Source organism: Callorhinus ursinus, unplaced genomic scaffold, assembly GCF_003265705.2.
Source record: "Callorhinus ursinus isolate GAN/ISIS: 27379988/994484 unplaced genomic scaffold, GSC_fseal_2.0 scaffold55, whole genome shotgun sequence".
NCBI classification, from domain to species: Eukaryota; Metazoa; Chordata; class Mammalia; order Carnivora; family Otariidae; genus Callorhinus; species Callorhinus ursinus.
In genome coordinates this window covers 4,074,925-4,096,978 of record NW_027397117.1, presented here as the reverse complement: position 1 = coordinate 4,096,978, position 22,054 = coordinate 4,074,925, and positions in this window count along the sequence as shown.

Sequence of the window (22,054 nt, the reverse complement as noted above, 5' to 3'; positions counted from 1 at the left end):
TCAGAAAGACACCACCCAGACCTCAGGAGGGATCTCCCTGATGGCACCTGCCCTAGACCCCTCCAGCTACACTAGCCAACCACTCCCGGGGCCCATGGTCAGTCCTGGGCTCACCCTGGCTGTCACATCTCTCTGATGCCCTCACCTCCGTGGTCTTCAGCAGGTCAGCCCTCCAGAAATTTTAGCTCTCTAGCCTTCCCTTGCTCACTTCTTATAGAAACCCTTTACCAGATCCTCTGCTGCCACAGGCATGTGAAGACTCGGTCTCCTCCTCTTCCTGCTCATTCTGCAAGAGCGGGGGTCTGATACTCCACTGAGGATGGAACCTCAGACACGAACATACCAGATGATCACTGATGCTTACCCGGCTTGCTACCTACCTGCCTGCCCTGGCCTACAACGGGTCTGCTTCGGGCAGGCCAAGCCTGCAGGCGGGATGTGGGAGGAACAGAAATAAGGTCAGAGAGAGGTGTGCAATGGGGAAAAATGGGGAAGAGGCTTGGGCGGGAGTATGAGGGCCTCAGAAGGACTGGAACCTCTGCGGTTGCTTCAGGCTCTGAGACTAGCTCCTCACGATGGACGTGGTCCCTGGAGTGGGACACGGTCTGCGTGGCTTCTTGCAGCCCTCCTGGTTCAGAGGTCTGTCCTGTGGCTGTAAGGTCTGCTCAGCCACCAAGGGACCAGCTGAGCATTGACTCTGAAAGTGTCCCCTCCCGGGAGCCAGATGACTTTCTCAGCCCTGGCCCAAAACAAAAACAAAAAAGCCTGCCAAGGCCCCAGGCATCTCATCACAGGCTCTGGATGTAGACTTGGCTCCGCAAAACCCCGGGCAAGATGCTCTGGAGGAGAGCGGTCCACAGAGGACTTGCCAAACACCTGCATCCACAATGACCTGCACTCATGCATCTCACTCGGAGGAACATTCTCCCTTCCTGACCTCAGAAGATCTTCTCTCAGTTTGCCTTAGGAAATAATTTTGTTTCCAGTTGCACATCTAATATACATCCACCGTCGAACATTTGGAAATATCTGAAAATGTAACAAAAAAGATAGCATCATTGGGATCTCCTGAAGCTCTCTCTGGGTGGATTCTGGCCGCTTCTAGTCGGCTGTCCACCCAGGGAGTCCTGTGGCTCTCAGCACAGCTCCTGCCTGGGATAGCTCTCACCCAGTCCCCCCTCCCCTGCTTTCCTGTCCACCTGCCACTTACTCTAGTCATCACTGTCACCAAAGAGAGGAGTCTGCAACCTGCCTGGCAGGTACCTGAGGGTTGTCCCCAGGGTCAGCCCAAACCCCACCCACTCTTGGCCGAGGGAAGACCCTGACCCACGGGCAGGGCCCCATCCTCAGGGTCAGCATTGAATGGTTTTGTGCACCCTCCCCCTCCAAGATATAGAGTGGGGGCAGTTGGTTTTGTCCAGAAGCATTTCCAAAAGTAAGGCTCCATCTAGGCCACACAGTGTGTCCTGGCCTGGCCAGCCACTGTTTGCTGAACTGGGAAATTTGCCATAGAGGTCTTGCTATGCCCCTCCCTCAATGATGGTTTAAAGGAAGTTTGGCTGGAGCACCTGGGTGACTCAGTCAGTGAAGCATCCAATTCTTGATTGTGGCTCAGGTTGTGATCTCAGGGTCGTGAAATGGAGCCCCGCATCAGGCCTGTGCTCAGCATGGAGTCTGCTTGAGATTCTCTGTCCGGCTAGGCCCCACTTCTCCTCTGGCTTCTACTTCTCTGCCACCTGTCACTCGGGGCTCCCTGGCAGTCTGGCCACATGGAGCAGGGACACATGTAGGAGCTGGGGGCGTGCTGGACGCCGCTGCTGGCATCCGGGTGACAAAGGCAGGCACGGTGGGGACAGAGAGAGTGGGAGAGAGAAACCACTGATTACTGATGAGGATGGGGCACCCAAGAGAGAGGAGCCCAGCAGGACCGCCAGGTCTGTTGTCTCAGATATTAGTGCCATTTTTCAAGAGGACACAGGACGATGTCCAGGCTCGAGGGGTGCAGAAAGAACATCTGTTTGACCTTGCTGCCTTTTCTCTGACCCATCCCTCTGGCTTCCCCAAGCCCCATTCCAACTGTCCCCCTCCCCCTGCCTCCCAGCCACCCATTCTAGGGGCCAGCCCAGCCGACAGCCATTACTCTAAGAGGGTTCGCCACCTCCATGTGTATCTGTTCCATTCAGAGAGTCACAGAGCCCCATGAGGCTTCCAGCCCCCCAGTTTTCAGGGGTGGGGACATGGCTCACAGAGCAGGGGTGTCAGATCCAGGCAACTCTGTGGTGGCAGCCGCTCCAGGTTCTTCCACTCGTAGCTCACCCCACGAGAGGCAGGCTTTGGGTCTGCGTTTTAACCTGGAAGCCCCAGAACAGGCAGAGGAAGATGCACGGCAGGGGCTCTCAACCTGGAGGATGTATGAGCATCACACAGGGGGCTGCTTCACACAGGCCGCTGGGTCCCACCCCCAGAGTCCTGGACTCACGAAGTCTGCAGTGAAGCCTGAGAATCTGCATTTCTAGCAAATTCCAACTGCTGCTCCTGGCCCTTCAAGGATGAGGGAGAGAAAGTATGGTGGCACCAGAGGGCGCGGAGGAGGGAGGAGTTCTCTTCCAATTTCAGGGAGCAGGAACTGTGCATTAGTCACCGCTCTCCACCCCCCACCCCCAGAGCAGGACACAAAGCAAGTCTTCAATGAGCACGTATTGAATTGACAACCCTCCATTGGAAAATAAAGGCCCCAAAGCCCAGGACCAGCCTCCTCTCTTTTGGGAGGCAGAAGGCAGCAGAGGGTCAGCACCACCATCCGGCTCCACTCCTTAGCAACTGTTGCCGGGGTTCAGCTGCAAGAATAGAAGGCGTCTGCACCCCACCCCTTCTCCTTCCGTTCCCCCTGAGCTGGGAGCTGCCTCATTGACATGCAGCCCACACAGCTGCAGGGCTCACTTCTGGATCACTGAGAAATGGGTCCGATTTGAAAATGTCAGGAGCTTGTTAGCAATTCCAATGGCCACAGCAGTAATTACGCCTTTTCATGTTCCAGCGTGTTACACCGCATCAAAACTGACACAAACGCCTGGTTTTATAATATCACGGCCTGGAAATAAATGTCCAAAATGATATGAAAATGTACTATGAAGAGATTAATAACTGTTCTTCCAGGAAGAAAGATAGCCCTTTTCAACCAGTATACTATATATTTTTTCCTCTTAAAAAAGCCTCTCTGATAGCATCTCTCCTTGAGGGGAACTGAATTATATTATCACTCACAGGCAGTAATCAGTTCTGTCAGCTGCAGGGATGAGCTGTTGGCAGAAGGGGGTGTGCAGGAGGCTTTGGAGGGAAGCAGTTCCAAGGAATGGGCCCTGGAAGGGACACCCCCCGACCCCACCCCACCACCAGCCCAGAGTTTTTCTGCCCAGAATAGACAGAACCTGGATCTGCTGATTTATGAACACCTTATTACCGAGGAGGAAGGTTGGATGGGGGCAAAGTGGCATCTGTCTCCCCAGTTCCAGCAAGGACTGTCTCTCTTAAGGCTCAGTTGGTGAGCAGGAGCTAGGAGATGCAGGCCCAAAGAGGGGCCCAAATAGGAACCACTTCCAGAGCCCTCTTGCCTGGAAGTTCTCACAGTCCAGCTGGGGCTGACAGAAAGAGGGCCTGCCCCATGCCAACGGTGGGCTGGACCTTCATACGCATTATCTCGCCGAATGATCTCCACAGCCCCAGGAGGTTGGCATAACCATCCCCATCTTATTGATAAGGAAACTGAGGCACAGTGAGGTAGGCGTCACTTTCCTGAGGCCACACAGGTAAAAGAGGTGCAGGGTCGGGAACCTGAGCTGCTCCTTCAGACTACAAAGGCCCCTGTCTCTCTCCCAAGACTCAGGATTGCTTCCAAGGCAACAAATGCCGAAGGCCACACAGGGGCCCAGACAGGAAGCAGATGTCTGAGCCGGAGGCAGCAGACTTCAAGGAGGCAACACAGGCTAGTGCTGGGCTGGATGAAAGATCAAGATTAAAATGAAGTGGCAGTGGGTAGGAGGTGGTGCGTGTGGTTGGAAAAGGACCACACAAGGGATCCTTCTGGCGATGGAACGGCTCTGTCTCCTTTGACTGTGGTGATGGATACTGGAACTTACACGTGATAAAATTTCACAGAAGTAAACACACACACACATAAGTACATGTAAAGCTGGGAATAACTGAACAAGGTCAAGTTCAATTTCCTGGTGGGGAGACTGCTTGCAAGATGTTACCATTGGGGTGAATGTGGAAAAGGGTATACCAGATATCCAAATCATTTCCTACACTTGCATGTGCATCTATCATTATCTCAGAATAAAATAGTTAATCCTTTAAAAAATTAAACGGGGCTGGGGGGCGCCTGGGCGGCTCAGTCAGTTAAGTGTCCAACACTTGATTTCAGCTCAGGTCATGATCTCAGGGTCCTGGGACCAAGCCCCGCATCAGGCTCCCCACTCAGCAGGGAGTCTGCTTGAAGATTTCTCTCCCTACCTCCCTCCCCTCCATTCACAGGCTCTCTCTCTCTAAAACAAATAAATAAATCTTTAAAAAAATTAAATGGGGGAAGAATTCCAAGCAAGGGGCGTCCCATGACCAACAGGGCACAGGCTAGAGGTTGAGAATGGACTTAGTCCAGGTTCTGAACTGTTTGTTTTCTGATGAAAATAGAAACTTCACATAGTAATAGGTGATGTGATCGATGGTTCTCAATGGCAGGACCATGTCTTCTTCTTGTAAACCCTCCAGCTCCTGGTACAAAGACTGATAGACCTTGTGCTTGTTTGTAGCCCACCTCCTGGTATATATTGGTGCCAAGCTAGCCATTGGCTTGGCAGATGGTATGACATCATGGAAAGGTCAAGATTTAGTCACACAAATCTGGAGTCAGGTCTTGCCTCTGTCCCTTAATCTTGTTGGCCTTCAGGTAAAATGTTTAACCAGTTTGTGACTTTATTTGCTCATCTGTAAAATGGAACTAGTAATCCCTACCCCCATGGACTTGGAGGATTCAGAGAGGAAACATCTATAAAGTAGGATGCCCAGCACATGGCAAATGGCAGCCATTGGTAGTGCCATTTGGTGATGCACCTGGATGAAGGTGGGGGACACTGAAAGGAGCTTCTCATGCCTTACAGGAGAAGGAGGCCTGGCTCACTGAGAAGAAGTCTTCTGGCATGTGTGTGCAAGAGGAAGGAAGGGACATTCCCGTGTGGTACAGTCATTCACTGGGATTTGTCTGGAGCCCACCAGGAGCTGTCAAGATAGAGCATCAAGAACTCAATTTGCATGAAGGTCTCTGAACCTCTTGAGACAGATAGTAAAAAAAGATCTGAGACCAGGAGTTAGACCATCAAATGGAACAGGGGAAATGATGGGGGACCCAACCCCTGGCTGGAACAGCAAAGAGCTCAGCCTGGTTTGAGGTCCAGAAGGAGGGCTCTGAGCATGATGATGACCAATGTCAAATGTCAGCCCAGCCCCCAGGGAACTTATTCTAAAGGTCCTGGCTCTCATGACACCCTTGACTTTTTTACTCTCTGTGCATCCACCAGGTGCCAATCAAGGAAAGGAGCTCCAGCGTTCCTTCACTTTCCCCAGCCCTGGTTCTGCACTCAGTTCTGTACAAACACACACACATACACACATACATATATACATATCATACACACTCACATGCACACATGCAATCACTTACACACATATTCATATATGCATATATACACACATATGCATATACATATCACACACACACGCAGTCACACACATACACATATATGCACATACACACATGTGTACATGTGCATACACTCCATCCTGTGCCCAGAATCCTTACTCACACCCCATTTCCAGCCTTAACTTGTCCCATAGGCTAGACACTCAGTACCACATGCCCAGCCTGACCTTAGCCCACCTCATTGATATACATATGAACCTTGAACAATGCAGGGGTTAGGGGCACCAACCCACCTGCATGGTCATAAATCCACCTATTACTCTTAACACCCCAAAAACTTAACTAATAATCTATAGTTGACTAGAAACCTTACCAATAACAGAAACAGTCAAGGAACACACATTTTATATACGTATTACACACCATATTTTTACAATAAAGTAAGCTAGAGAGAAGAAAATGCTAAGAAAATCATAAGGAAGAAAAATACATATATAGTACCGCACTGTATTTATCCAAAAAATCTGTGTATAAGCCTACAAAGTTCAAAGCCATGAACACAAGGGTCCACCATACCATACTGATTCCTCACCCACTTCTCTATGTTGCCTCAGCCTACCCTCGATAAACACTGTCCAAGTCATCCTAGTTCCAGAACTTGATACCGTGGCACCTGAACTCCACAGGTGCCCCCACTGGCCCCACTACCAAAGACTACCTGAAAAAGAGGATAGGATTGACAAAGTTCGGTCAGGAGATACTGGACAGCTTGGAATCCCAGCTGCAGAACGAGATGGGGGAGTGGAGTGAGGAGGGTGGCCAAGATTACATATTTAAGTGATTGGGAACAGGGGGACCTTGGCCCAAGGGAGCCAAGATGAGCCAAGGCAGACCTGGGTAATGCTCTGTGCCCTGTCTTCATGCTGTGTGACCTCACAGCAGGGCCTCCCAGCCTCTCCCAGGGAGGGGCGCCTTCCTCCACCCCAGACCTGGGAAGAGGTGACAAGCCCCAGGGGCTGTTGATGGGGCTCCCTGGCGCCCGGCCACATCTTCACCGCAGACTAGAGGCGAGCAATGAGAGGTGGGAAGTGGCGCCGAACAGAGCATCATTTCTAAAGCAAACCAGCAATCTTCAAAAGATGGGAATCGGCAAGATTAATGAGGCCGATTATTGTCAGCTGCTTAAAGGAGCTTGAAGGCTTTTGATGTCAGTACATTTATGATGACAGAGTAATTAGAGCTAATTAAGAAAAAATGAAGCTGAGAACAGCACAGTTGGCTCTTGCTGGCTGAGTGTCAAGGTGTCTTGGACCCTCTCTGGGGTCCCCAGAAGCGCTCTCACGGGAGCAGCCTGCCACTGCCAGCCCCCTCTGTTTGGCCTCTAGAAATTCAGGATCAACTGGGCAAGGACAGAGCCATGGTTGATAGGACGCAGCTGGGGTAGGAGGTCCAGTTTCATCCAAAATCAAAGCTATTTTGTCCAGATGAGAACCAGTCACTGTTCCAAAGAGTTTCTCTTTCAACCCGGTAGATGGGGGTCGCACAAGGTTAGCTAAGAGAAAGAGCTCTTGGTCAGATGTGTCCCACCAAGACTGACCAAAAAAGCTGCATCCTCGCTGGATAGATACATCCCAAGGCGTAAGCAGAAGCAGCATGTTGCAATGGATTGCGGTCACATGATGAACAGCTTTTCTAATGGGTGAATGGACTGCCCAGAATCAGCAACACGCCTTCACTACAGCTAACATTTCCAAGCAGAGACACAGGTCCACACAGAGGCCAGCCAGGACAAAGGAGAGTTCTGGAAGAGCAAGAGGTAACTACTCTACCCCAAAATTCAAGATGCAGGAAAGCAGATGAATTGACAGCTCGGGGCGGCTCATGAGCCTTGATTCATCTGGCTCTTCTCCCCAGCCTTGTTCCAGAAAGCTCTTCCCTGGGCCTTATTCACAGGCTAACACAGGGAACATGGGCATAAGGAGATGTGAGAGTCCTGCAGACCTCCCAGCCTGCCCTGCCCACCACTGGTTTCCTGATCGCTGAAACTTGCCAACCAAGAATCAAATCCTTTACCCCACCGGGGGAACCCCAGTCTAAAATGCAAATTCCCTCAGGCATGGGGCAGGAGAAACAAAATTTTAACTCAAAAGAAAATGGCTGCTACTCCCCATTCAGCCAGCATGCAGGAAGCCCCGCCGTAGGTCCTGCCATCGCTCATTGCTCTCACCTCCCAGCCGATGCAGGATGGGGACGGCCCAGGGGCAAGATACAGTTCTACTGGGCTGAAACTGATTTTTTCATTGCCATCACAATAAACACAAAGAATCTATTCCAAAGACCGTGTTTGAAAGACCCACCACCCCACCAGATGGAAGTAATATGTGCCTCTCAACCTCTTAGTTACGGTCTGCCTTTGTGCTCCGAGCTCTTGAAGGCAGGAGTGGAGAGTGAACACTCAACACGAGCTCATAAATGTAAAAGTCAGATTCTTCTTCAACAGGCTGGGAAAACCAAAACATATGTGCTGAGACCACTGCTTGCCCTTCCCAGATGCTTCAATGGGCGGGTCCCTCTGCCTCCGTGGGCCAGCTCCCTCGTCTGGAAAGCAGCAGGGTGGCACCGCCTGACTTTGAAGTTCTAGTCACCTATATGAGCCTGAAGCTCTGCACTCATCTCTGATTCTTAAGTACTTTAGCTTAAGGGGGAGGAAAAAACACAGAAGGGGGGGAAAAAAACAACAACCCTACAAGAACCACTGGCTATATGTCTTGGCTAAAAAGAACCATGCATTCTGGAAAACGAACTACATCCCTGATATGGCCATTAAATCAAGCAGCATCCTGAGAGCACATGCTCAGGGGCACCGGAGACATGTGAGTCCAATTAAAATATTTAAGTTCGTTTTCTTTCTTCAGAGAATCGCAAAGTCTAACTATACACACATGTCTGGCATTTGCTGAGGTTGTGTAATGAGGTTTTTGCATGAATTGTTTTGCGTTTGAAAAGGACGGGATCAATACCAGGTGTGGGTTGTATAATAAAAAAATTGGGGGGGGAAAAATCTGGTGCGCTATTCCTTCTTTATGGTTTTTATGCCTTCCTTTTATTTCTTTAGCCATTCCAAGCATACAGAGCTTGTTCTGTGGTCCCCTTCAGCCTGTTGTTCTGTTATCTCGAGCATTCTTATTCTCATGATTAGAATTAGAGATCTGTGGTGGGTATCAAGGTAATGCTTTATCTCCATGATACAGGCAACCAGGAATGCCACTGGGCGAGGGCCTGCTGGACTCTCTAAGAGAAATCATGAAGAGGAACAGGCATGAGAATCAGACTCCCATCATATATTGATGATGGAAAGTGTCCTTCTATTTCTGGGTCATGTCCTGAGGAAGAAGAGCAAAATAAGGCATACTTCACTTCTGGATCTTTGGCCAGCTAACTAGTTCATCAGTAGCAGGAGTATAGCTGTGAAGGGACAATCTGAGCTGTGGTAACCAGAGGACCCAAAACACAATGCCTAACCAAGTCAGAATCATATTTTTTTCTCACATAACAATCCAGAGAAGTCATCCCAAAACCAGAAGGGCAGCTCTGCCATCCTCAACATGCAGCTTCCCAATCTGGGTCCAAAGTGGCTGCTCCCGCTCCTGCCATCACATCTGCCTCTTAACCAGTGGGGTGGGGGAAGGAATGAGGCAAGTGCATGCTCATTTCTCTTACAATTATATGATGAAGGACTGCTAACTGTCCACCAAAGTCTGTTGCCCTTTCTTTGGGGCTACTACATTTGCCAGTCTCCTTGCAGTTGGTTATGGCCATGGGACAAACTTGTCTCTGATAGAATGTAAGCAGAAGTGGAAGATAAGGCAAAAGGGCCACTATGGAAATGACAGGACTTAATTCTACCCCATTTCACTGGCTGAAGCTCAGTCACATAGCCCTACCTACCTGCAAGGGAGGCTGGGAAGCGTAGTCTACTGGTTTCCCCTGCCCCAGATTTCCTCTGCTTTCATTACTCAGACGTCCCTGTCTGATCCGCCCGGGGCCAAGGCTGATAACATAGTATCCTTTGGAGGACATTTGCTCTGCAGATGAAGGCAGGAAAGTGATCCTGGAAGGGTTCCAGGGCTTTCTGAGTCACTCCCCGCAGGGGACACAGGCTCAGCACCCTTCAGGAGACCGTGAACCTGGGCTCGTCATGACAAAGGCCTGGAACGGAAGGGGTCAGAGGCGAGATGTATTTACAGCACCAGGACGTGGGGGTGAGGGTTGTGTGAAGGAAACTGGCCATACCCACAGATGCCTAAAACAACCCCTTCCCCATAACTCCAGCCCACACATACCAGACACACCCCATCCTCCCCTGCCAGGCCCTGGGGCTACCAGGGCCCAGGTCCAAGGGGACTGTGCTGAGCTTCTGGCTGCATGAATGGACCATCTCCCTGATTCAGAGAAGTGTGAGATCGACTCGGGCATCGTTATCAGCATAGGAGTTGTAATAGTCCTCCCTGCAGCCCAGATGAAAAGGTTGAAATGGGGTCGCTCATCCATCATTTTGTTCAGAGGCAGGATAGTACCAATTACCCATGTCATCATTGGGCCTTAATTTCCTTATCTGTAAAATGGGAATAATAGTCCCTACTGGCTCCCGGAGACACTTGGAAAATCCTGCATCTCAGGTTTAGGGGCTTTGTGGCCTGTGACACTTCCCGTTTTCTTCTGGAAAGGCAGGACCGTAAGACGTCTCCAACGTTCATCGTGGTTCCCAAAGCCTTGGATGTGTTGCTCTAGAACATCATTTATCCTTATTACGCTGAGGGGAGGAAATGAAAGTATAAAGTGCTCTGCATAACTCTTTTATCTTGCTCTTTAGCTTGAAAAATTGTGCACGCTTGCTACTTTGTTATTTTCTTATTAGAAAAGAGCCGTTCTTTTTCCTGGGGTCCTGAATGAGCAAGGAAAGCTGTGATTGGTTACAGTCCCTGCCAGTCATCTCAGATCTAAAGGCCCTCCCCCCCAGGAAGGCTAGGTCAGGCCCCCAGATCTTGCCCAACTACAAAACTTTCTTTGTCTTCATCCCCCCTCCACTATTCAGGCTTTTGGGGGTAGGGAGTGGGGCAATTCATCCAATACAGGACTGACAAACCAGGGAGAATTTATCTCATTTCATCATATTATCTTGAGTAGAAAATAAAAGGGACTCTGTTTAAAATCTTTTCTGTGTCATCTCTATGTCTTAGATCAGCATCATTTGCTCACTGTGTTATAAAAAGAACCAAGACACTAAGTAGAGCCTGACAAAGTGATGGGGCTTCCCTGATCTCTGGCCAGAATGTCCCCAAAGACACCCCAGAGGTGGCCGTAAGATCTGGATGACATGTGGTCCACAAAAAGTACCCGGAAGGGGTCTTGATGGTCAAGTACTTGAGGAAGGATAGCAAACGTGTCGTTTAGTAAGTACCTGTTTGATTGCCGGTCCCTGCCCATAGGAGGTCACAGTCCAGATACCCCAAGGGGCGGGGCCATGGGAAGAGATCAGAGAATGTTCCCCAGGATCAAGTCCCCGAGGAGGTTTGGGAACCAGAGGGGCAGAAGGATTCCAAGGGAGAGCACTCCAGGCGGACCCAGATGCCAGTGAGCACTTGGGGGAAGGCAGGTGTTTCCAAAGAACTGGAGCACAGGGTATGAGTGGAAGTGAGAAGTGGGAATGGATCTGAGATGAGGTCCCCAAGCAATAAAGGAGAAAGAAGGGGAGATTTCCAAGAAAATGAAAGGATAGGAATATTGGTAAAAGGGGAGTTGAGACTAGAAGGGAGGGAGGAAGGGAGGGAGAGAGGAAGGGAGGGAGAGAGGAAGGGAGGGAGGGAGGAGGGTGGGAGGGAAGGGAGCAAGGGAGGAAGACAAAGGAGTAGAACTGGAGATGTTTTCTTTGAAGCAACACTGGAAGAGGCCAAGCCACTTGCCTCCAAGCTGAGATAGTGTGAGGGCAAAGGGAGCCCCCGGTAGGTCTTGCTCTGTTCCACTGGGCTCAGAGTACAGCAGCAAACCTGACAAACAGCAATAAAGACATCAGTTCTCACAAATAAAAGAAGTCTGGAGTGTGCTAGATTGTGTGCAGTGCTCAACCATGTCATCAGAGACACAGCCTCCTTCGGTCCCCCTGCTTTGCCATCCACAGGATGTTGGCTTTCTGTCCTTAAACTTGTCACTCATGGTCACAAAAAGGCTGCTGAAGTACTACACAACCACATTCCAACTTTGAATCCCTGCCAAACACAAGTGACGTGGCTGACTCCCTTGCTATAGCAAGCTCCGAATAAATAGCCTTTGCCTGTTCTTTTGTAGGTGGTCTCCATTTCTTTTGACGACACACATGACCTTGGGGAGGTTGCTTAGCTTCCCTGGGCATCAGTTGCATCACCCATAAAATGGAGAGATGCCTAAGAGTATGTATGTTACAGAGCTGCTGGGAAGAAGAAAGAAGTCCATATGCATGAGATACCTAGAGTGGACCTTGACCCATAGAAAGTTTGCTTTTATTATTGTGTGTTGCTATGATGATCATTATCACCAGCACTATTACCTCCTATATAATCCTCCAGGAGCCTTGTGTTGGGGGTTGTTGGCCTCAATTCACAAATGAAGGAACCAAGAAGGGGTTTGCCTTCGATTTGGAATAACACATTCATAGGGACGTCTCCAAGAGGGGGTGTCTCAGTCTGCTCAGGCGGCCACAGCTTAAACAACAGAAATTCATTTTCTTACAGTTTTGGAGGCTGGAAGTCCGAGATCACATGATAAGAAGACAGACGTTGAGCCCAGCTGCCTGGGTGCCTGCCCCGTCTCTACCGCTGTACCCTCTGTGGGACTTAACCAGTCTGTGCCCTGTTTCCCCGTGTGCAAAATGGTAGTGACTACCTCTCCTAGGGTTGTGGTCAAATCAAATAAATTAGCCAGTACCATCCTTAGAACAGCTACTGGCATAGAAGAAGTTTTATATAAATATTATTATTTCTTATTATTAGTTACAACTATGTCATGTCTGGGCTTACTTTTATGGAATCCCCTTTTCCAAGCTGAAATTGCTCTAAGTGATCCTAAGGAAAAACAAATAAATACAATAAAATGAAGACAATGAGCTCAATAACACATTGCTGCCATGCGTTGGTCCTAAGAAGCATCAGGGAGGGTGCCAAGTGCTTTTGCTGCTTGAATCTTCAAATTCCTGCTTCTCCTGTCACCTTGCTTGAATTTCGAGACAGGCTGTGGTCTCAAAATGGTCTCAGTTTTTAAGAGGCCAAACGGATTTTCTGGCAGGTCCCAGCTAGAAAAATGGAAACTGGTAGATAGAATCAAAATCAAAAGCTGCTGCTGGGTCACAGTAAAGATCAGTGCAATGATGGTCTTAGGGTTGGCGTTAATTATATGGAAGGGGATGGCATGATGTAGAGGTCAGAGCATGGCTTGGGGACAGACATCCAAAGGCCTGTGGTTCCTGGTCCCTGTCTGGCCAGCTCTCAGCTGCCCATAGCAGGGCCAGGGAGAGAGACACATTCTGAAGACAATGTCATTCTTCTTTTTTTTTTTTCAGAAAGAGTGCAGCTGCGAGCAGGGGCAGGGGCAGAGGGAGAGAGAATCTCAAGCAAACTCCCCACTGAATGTGGAGTCCAATGTGGGGCTCGATCCCACGACCCTGAGATCATGACCTAAGCTGAAACCAAAAGTCAGACGCTCAACTGACTGAGCCACCCAGACGCCCCAAGACAATGTGTTTCTTGCTATTGAGGTGGGACTGGCCTCTGGGCACAGACAGATCCCTCCAGATGTCCTATTGTGTTCACCAGCTGTTGGTGATACCTGACAAGCCACCATTCATGGCTCATGCACCCTGGTTCATAACAGGGTGAGGCCAGCCACGTATGCCCTGGTGCATTCCTAAAGCAAAAACCATTCTCCCCCAGAGAGTTACCCTGTCACAGGCACACACCATTTCTATGTAATGGCAGCCAAGTAGCATCTTCTGAGCTGAGCACACAGTAGGCACACAGGAGAGACCTGGCCTCCAAGCTGGGAGAATAGCAGAACACAAACAAAAGGCCTCTGCCATCATCCCCCCTGCCCAACCTTCCCACTCCCGCCGGCCCAGATAAGCCTGACATGTCTTACAGCTTCAGAAAGAGAAATCTTTAACCCAATTATGTCAAACCCCACTGGATGCATTTGATCCGGGAAAAATATCATCTCTGGCAATCGTAAAGAATATTAAGGTATTAGCAGTAGTCATTTTAGAATTGCATCAGAAGGCGAGCTGGAAATAATTGCACATCAGTTGCTCAAAAATCAGCAGTAAAAGAAATTTACATTAGTGTATAAATTACCCTCCCAGCAATATAAATTAGGATTTTATACTTCCTAATGACAACAGTCCAGGCCCTGGCTGTGCTAAGTAGAGATTTCTCGGAGGAAGGAGGGGGGGACTGTGCTCTGAATCCAGCAGGGCACCTGGGCCCCGGTGCTGAGCTGGGGAGCAGAAGTGATTTGAATCTGACTGTCACCCGCCTGGAAGCTGGCCCTATTGGAAGATTCTCCAACTCAGCAGAGCACCAGGGAGGCACGCAAACTGAGCACAGACTCTGCAGAGAACAAAAGTAATTTGCCTCCATTACCCTCGCACATGCAGCCCTCCCCACCCTCCCTTAGAAACAGAAGGCTCTGGATTTACTTGGAAAGCTGTGCTATCAACACTTTTGTTACACACATTTGATGGCTTGAGCTCCTGTTCTGCAAGCTTTGTGCTTTGTGGCCGGGCAGCCTACAGAGTCTAGAATCATAGACTACCTTTGCTGGAAGGGCCAACAGAAAACACTTAGAAACCCCTTAGAGTCAGGAGGCCAAGGTCTAGGGCAGAGAGGGTGAGTGGAGGGGATGGGGGGGCTCTTCCTATGGCAGGTGACAGAAACCAAAGGTAACTTCACTTCACAGAGCAGGTGGCTAGAGCATGACAGCTCACTCTGGCTTCAGGGATAGAGGCTTCGTGAGCTCAAATAATGGAGCCAGAACTCCATCTATCCATCTACCTCTTTTTCTGTGTACCCTTCTATCTATCCATCCATCTATCCATCCACCTGTCAATTTATCTATCCATCTATCTATCCATCTCTCTACCTATCTATCTATCCATTTATCTCTCTGTCTATCCATCCATCCATCCATCCATCCATCCATCCATCCATCCATCCATCCATCTATCCATCTATCCATCCATTTATCCATCCGTCTCTCTCATTTATCTATCTATCCATCCATCCATCCATCCATCCATCCATCCATCCATCCATCCATCTATCTGTCCATCCATCTATCTACCCATCTGTCTATTCATCTATCTATCTACCTATCTATCAACCCACCTATCCATCTATCCATCTTTCAGGCCTGTATACCTCTATGCATTGCCTTCTTTCTCTCCTACTATTTAGACTGACTTTTTCCATTCAGCCCAGGAAGATGATTGCCAAACAAAAGAAAAACAAAACAAAAATGCAAACAATCAGCTGTTTCTTCTCAGTCTGAAAGAAGGACTCTGATTGGCTCTTCTTGGCAGCATGTCTATCCTCTGGGCCAATCACTTTTCAGAGGGGATGGGCTATTACCATTGGCTTGGCTTGGGCCACATGCTGGCCACTGTCATTGGGTAGGCAGCATGTGGTGGTGGCAGTGATGTGTTTACAATCCCACCAAACCCATGAAGAAAGGGAGAAGAGCGGGTCTCCCAGAGGAAATAGGGGTGTTGGATCTCCCAGCAAGTGGTTTGTTCAAAGGGCCCCAAGAAATCAGTGATGGAGCCAGGACCAGTACCTCCATCCTCCTGAGCACTTTTTCTGGGCAGTGCGCCCAGTTTGGGGGCAGGGGCTGGTCTGCATCGCTCCACCACTTGGAGATAACAGTCCAAGTGCTACTTTGTGGGACAGAACAGGGAAAGGAACACAGCGGGCCATGAAATACATCCCTGGGCTCAGAAGGGTCTGGGCATCTATGATACGAAACAGCTTCCCCAGCAATCCCCATGCACAGCCAGCATTTAAGGCTTTGGGCTAAGGCTCTGGAGTCTTCTGTTCAAATCGCAAATGGAGTGAAGGCACAGAGTGAGAAGTCAGCGCCATGTCACACACGCAGGTGCCACGAACATCTCTGGAGATCCCGGCTGTGTCAGGAGGTTTCCGGTGGGATCTGCAGTACTAACGCGTTAAAGTGATCGCTAGAATCACAGACTCCCAGCCTCTTCCAGGAAGAAGGATACTTGGTGCAAAACCCTGTTTCAGCAGCTCTGAGACCAGGGCAAAGGGCCAGCCGAGGTCATGCTCAGGTGGTAACTGAGGTGGGATGAGCCTACATCTCTAGACTCCCTTCCAGGTACCTTTCCAGCCACAGAAGAGAGAGGGCAGCAAAGTGGTGTCTTCTGACCTCCCCTCCCCTCACTCCTTTCCTGGCTTTAACTGGAGGCTTCCCTGCCCCTTTCTCTGTGGGGCCCAGGGAACCTGATTGGTGGGGGGATCCCTGATTCAGGGAATCAGGGCCAAGAATAACCTGGAGCCTGCCTGCTTGTTTCTGCTGTGTTGGGGTCTTGCATCCCCAACTGGATGGGAAACGCTTTGAGGAACCCAGGATGACCATAAGACCATGGGGAAAGGTGCCCCCTGGGAAGCAAGAAGCAGGGTTGGTGCTGGCTTTGCTGTTTACAGGCTATGGGAGAACGTCCTAATTCCTGAGGATTCTGGGGCATCAGCCACCTCCCCTCAAAATGGGGATACCGGTACCTCCCCTCCAGGTCAGAGGTGAGGAGCAAAGACATGACATGTGAGGATCCCTGTGTTCAAGGGGGACCTCCTGCTTCCTGCCTCCCCCAGAGGCTAAGTCCCGCCCTGTGTCCCCCACTGACTGGCTGATTAATTAATGTGGAGACCAGGTCTCCACAAGGATGTCTTCTGATGATTAAAAAAAAAAAAAAAAATCCCTGGAGAATGAAATGTTATGTGTCACTTGTCAACAAAGCCCAGCACTTTTCAGTGAAATAAGCATCTGATTCTGGAAAAACTTAATTAAAGCTACTATTGGTGCTCAAGTGATTTACACCATCATTCCCAGCCTGCGCCTGGTGATTCCCTGGGGAGACACCAATTATCTCCTGGGGATGTTGTGAAATTCTCAAAATACTCCTCTATACAACATGAATCTTTAATTCATTTTAACTTAACCAAAAAAGAAAAAAAAAAAAAGGAAGGAAGGAAGGAAGAAAATGAGGAAGGAAGAAGAAAACCAAATTATGCAGTACTTGTTCCAGAAAAAGCTACAAAGTTTGGAACCGAGAGGAACTAAAAGAAATGGGGGTAGTGAGGGGGGCTCTCTCTTGCAAACAGGTCCAGGAGGCCTGGATTCAAACTCTAGTTGAAGACCCACTGTGTGCTGGTCACTGGGCAAAATCCTAGGCTCACTCTTTTCCCCTTCAACTTGAGAGGAAGTGAGCTTCGTGCACAGAGGTGGTCAAGCTCTTGGTTTCTCAGCGCCTGGTTGCGAAGCCTGGATTTAGCAACTTCTTGCACAAACCCAAGAATCAGCAAATAGCCACAGGGGGAAAGCGGCGGCAAATCCCTAGCCCACCTGCCATCTCCACCCTCCAGAGTCGCAGCCTCCCTGTTTCTAGTTGCTTCCATCATTCTCTTGCCTTTTGTATTTTTCCTAACTTGTCTTGTTGTTTTTAGCAATGCTGTTGACCTGCCACATACTCTTCTATTCACCCCAGAAGTGCATATACAAAACTGTAAGTTTGTGGGGTGCCTGGGTGGCTCAGTTGGTTGAGCAACTGACTCCTGATTTCAGCTCAGGTCATGATCGTGGGGTCGTGGGATCGAGCCCTGCATCAAGATCTGTGCTCAGCGGACACTCGCCTTGAGATTCTCTCTCCTCCTTGCTCCTCCCACCACTACCTCCTACACACACATACGGGCGCTCTCTCTCTCAAATAAATAAAATCTTTTTTAAAAAGTATATGTTTGTGTCCATGAAATACAGCCCTGAGATTATATGGAATAATTCATTCACGCATACATTTAACAAGCGTTTATTATGTGACAGTTGATGTCTCTGGGCCCGTCACTCTGTGGGTAACAGGACACCTCCCCCTCAAGAGAGTGAGCATTGCCCTGACTTGTTACAAAAGGCTGAGCCTCCACCCCTCCTTGCTGCCAGAGAACTAACTGCTCTACCTTCTTGCAGCTGTTCCGGGTGACATTTTGCCCTTTGTGATCCTATTTCTTTTCTAATCTGCCTTCAAGGCTCTTTGTGACCTGGCTTTATCTGGATAAAGTGCTGTGTAGGAATGGTAAACACCGGGCATATACACCATCTTACCCACATCTGTGCCCATGACAGGCATTGCTAATCAGTCAAGGGAATTTTCCCTCTGAACTAAGATACGGCCTCGGTCTCACATTCCACACAATGCTCCCGGCAGACGCTATGAATTGATCACAGAAAGCAAGACAAAACACGTTTGCCAGCCCTGGGTGAGAGAAATAGTCCTTACCCCTCTCCATATCCAAAGGTTCTTCCCAGATCCCACACCGGACCTTGCCTCCTGACACCTGGTACTTGAGCTTCCATCCCTGGCTCAGACCCTGTCTGCTCTGACCTTCCCCAAACTTTATCCTACAGCGGCAAACAGCCCCCGGATTCCAAACCTTCAGTTGGCTTTGGTCTTAGACCAGGTTCACACCCCATCCCCCCACCCCCCACTCCCCCAACACCGGTAACAGTTCCCTTCCTGTACTCCCAGCCAGGCTCAGCGCCAGCTACTTGCACTTTATCCAGAGCCCCTCTAAGGTCTTCCCAACAGTCTACATGCCCCTAAACTCACTGCAGCGCCTTGAAGACTACATTACAACCCAGTGCTTCAGACTGGTCATGTTTGAACCATGGGATCAGGGGGCCGGACTTCTAGCTTTGCCTCTAACTGTGTGACCTCAGACAAGCACGCTCCCTTTCCAGGCCTGTTTATGTCATGGGGAAATTGAAAGGTTAAACTACATTTCCAAATGGCAAATTTCTGGCAGGCATGCCACTCCTTCCTATTCCTGAGTCCATGGCAGACATCACTAATCAATCACGGAGCTCCAGGAAAGGACTCCAAACAGCTGGAGTTGGCACACAGGATTAAATGTCCTTGCCATGCCTACACTGCTGATACCCTATTTATCCCACAGCAGCTCTTTAAAACTTTCTCCAACCTCTTTAAACACTCAGCTCTGCCCATTCCCATATGTGGGAGGCAGAATATGGCCCCACAGAAACATCCACATTCTAATCTCCAGAGTCTATGAATACGTTACCCTACATGGCAAAGGGGACTTTGCAGGTATGATTAAATTAAGGATCTCGCAATGGGGTGGATGATCCTGGGTCATCCCTGTGGATCCAATGTAATCACAGGGTCTTTATTAGAGGGCAGCAGGAAGATCAGCATCAGAGAGAGAGAGAGAAGGTGGAAGGACAGAGCAGAGATCAGAAAGGAGAGAAAATGCTTTCCGGCTATGAAGATGAAAGAAGAGGCCACAAGCCAGGGAACATAGGTGACCTCTAGAAGCTAGAAGAGGCAAAGGAATTTCACAGGAGATATCAGCATCCCACCACACACTCCCCACCTCCAGCCCTCCGTGCTGTGACTCTCCCCCTTCCCTCCACCAGATGCCTGAGGCACCTGTCTGCAGAGCATTTATTCCCTTGTCTCATTCCAGTTATCCAGGTTCCTGCTTTGCTGTGACCACCAGCAGACCATAAACCCCACGGGGGAAGAGTTGTGCTTGCACCCTGTGGGTCTGTGGCACCCGACAGCTGGAAGAAATCCATGGAGACCGACTTTGGACATATCTGGGTTTGAGCCCCGGTCCTGCCCCTTGCTCACCGTGTTGCTCTGGAGATTCTGCTTCCTCATCTGTGAAATAGGCAGAGAAACAGTACGCGTGGGGATCTTGCAGGGGGTTAACGAAATGTTTAGTGGTAGTGTCAAGGGTCCATGCCACAGGAAATCTGTCCTTTTCTTGAGACTCCGATTTGAATCGCTCTTACCACAGGCCCAGAGAGCCGCCCAGCCCTGCCTCACAGCCTGACTACCCCATCTTGTTACTCTTTTCATTCTCAATCCACTTGGCTGTTCTGAGTTGTGTCCTTCCTAATAAAAGCATAATCCTAGGTATAGTGCTTTCCTGCCTTCTGAGAGTTGTTCCAGCAAATTATCAAACCTGATGGTGGGGAGGGGGTCACAAGAGCCCATGAATCTGTAGTCAGCCAGGCCGAAGTGCGGATGGCTTGAGGGTACCATAGACATCTGGAGGGGAGGAGGCTTGTGGGCTGAGCCCTTCACTTGTGGGCTCTGCAGGGTAGTGTCAGACTGAACGGAAGGACACCCAGTTGGTCTGGGACCATTGGTGTCAGAGCTGAATTATATGAATGGGGAGCAGACATGGAGCCTGAGGGGTGGAAGACAGGCCCCGAGGAGGGGGGAAGGGCAGGAGAGCTCCGAGGTGATGATGTTGAGAGCCTCCTCCCTCCTCCCTCCTCCCATTCTCTGTGCTTCTGCTCTCCCACCTCCCCGACCCGCCATCCACCCACCCACCCACCATCACTGAGTCCCAGGAAACAGAAAAACGTCTGTGAAGAGGAGACAGGGCCAGTGCCAGGACTGATGGGCTGATGGGAGAGGAAGAACCACAGACCCCATTTGTCCATCCCAAGTTGAGGACAAGCCCCCCTGCCTCCTATTCCCGCATGGAGGGGCCTTCAAGCTGCAGACTAGTGATGCCTGGGAGGAGGGTGTGGGGCTCAGACAGATGTGGAGAGCCAGGCCCGGGAAGACAGATGCCCGAGGAGGGGAATCTCACGCTCCCAGCAACGTGACAGCGCTCAGGAAGATCTATTCCAAGGAAGGTCTGTTCCGTGACAAATTCCCCCCCAGAGTAAAACTCCCTTTAAGTGTTAATAGCAGAATCCATAAGAAAAAAAGGTTCCTGTGAACAGAGCATATTCCTGAGGGGCCGCTTTCCTTCTTGCTGTGTAGTTACGACCCTCCAAGGAAGGCTGTCTTCCCATCAATTGCTTGTTTCCAGAGAGCAGAGGGCCAGAGTTTGACAGAACAGGACAAACATCTTTTAGCCAGGCAGACAGCCGGGAAGAGGGGCCAGGGATTGGGGGGTGGGAGTCAGTAGCCAAAATGGTGCACTGAAAAGTGGGTCTGGGGGACCTACTTTTGAAAACCCCGTCTACTGGTTGTGACCTTGAGCAAGCCAGCCCTTCTCTTAAGAGGTCTCTCCAGTTGCCCACTGGAGGTATTGTTACCCACGCATAAGGTTGTTAGAGCAGAAAATAAAATGATGCATATAAAGATCCCCAGTCCAGAGGAGATGCTCAATCATGCATGTTGACCACAAGCGGCATCCAGCTCAGGGCTGTTCTGACCATCTCCACATCAGAAACATCAGGAAACACTGAAGATACAGATGCCTGAGCGCCAGGATCACAGATTCAGAGACAAGGTCCGAGGATCAGTATTTCTAAAGGGCTCTGCAGGAAAGCGCTGAGCCCACTGAGGAGCTGGTGCGCAGCGTCACAACACTGCTGAAAGATGCCCAGAATTGGAGAGCCAGAAGTATGCGGAAGGGGCGGGAAGTGCATCTCTCCATATTGTTATTTCTCTTGGTGTTCTAGAACCATCACAACGTGCTTATCAAGCTGGCTACCATCTCTGTCTCCATTCTCAAAATGCGTCCATCCTATTCGCTGACTTTGCAAACATCTAGGCTGGTTCTCACACTGGAGCGCAGATCAGCATGGGGTGGAGAGGAGAGGGGAGGGAAGCTTGTTAAAACATGGATCGCTGGCGGGGGGGGCCCCACCCCCAGAGTCTGATGCAGCAGGATTTGCCCAGGTGGTTCCCATGCTGTGGTCCCAATACAGCACTCTTCTGGGCTGAAAATCTGTTGCTCATTCAAAATCTGTTTGGGTTGAAATGCAAATATTTAGGAGGAGTAGAGTGCCCCCAAATCCATTCTCTGCTCTTTCCTGGCTGGCTCTTCTTCGGGGTAGGAGGAGTGGGGAATACCTGAATAATATGTCTAAGATGCCTCTTGTATCAGCCAGCTCTGGGGGAATAGGCCAGAAAATCCCATAACAGGAGCAGAGGGAGGCTGGGGTGCGTCTCTTCTGCTCCTGCCCTGCTTAACAGATATGTCTCTGGAAACACTCCCCCCCAGAATCCAGGAACCCCATCCTATCTCTGCCCCTTCAGACCTAGAGGTGGTAAGAGCTTCC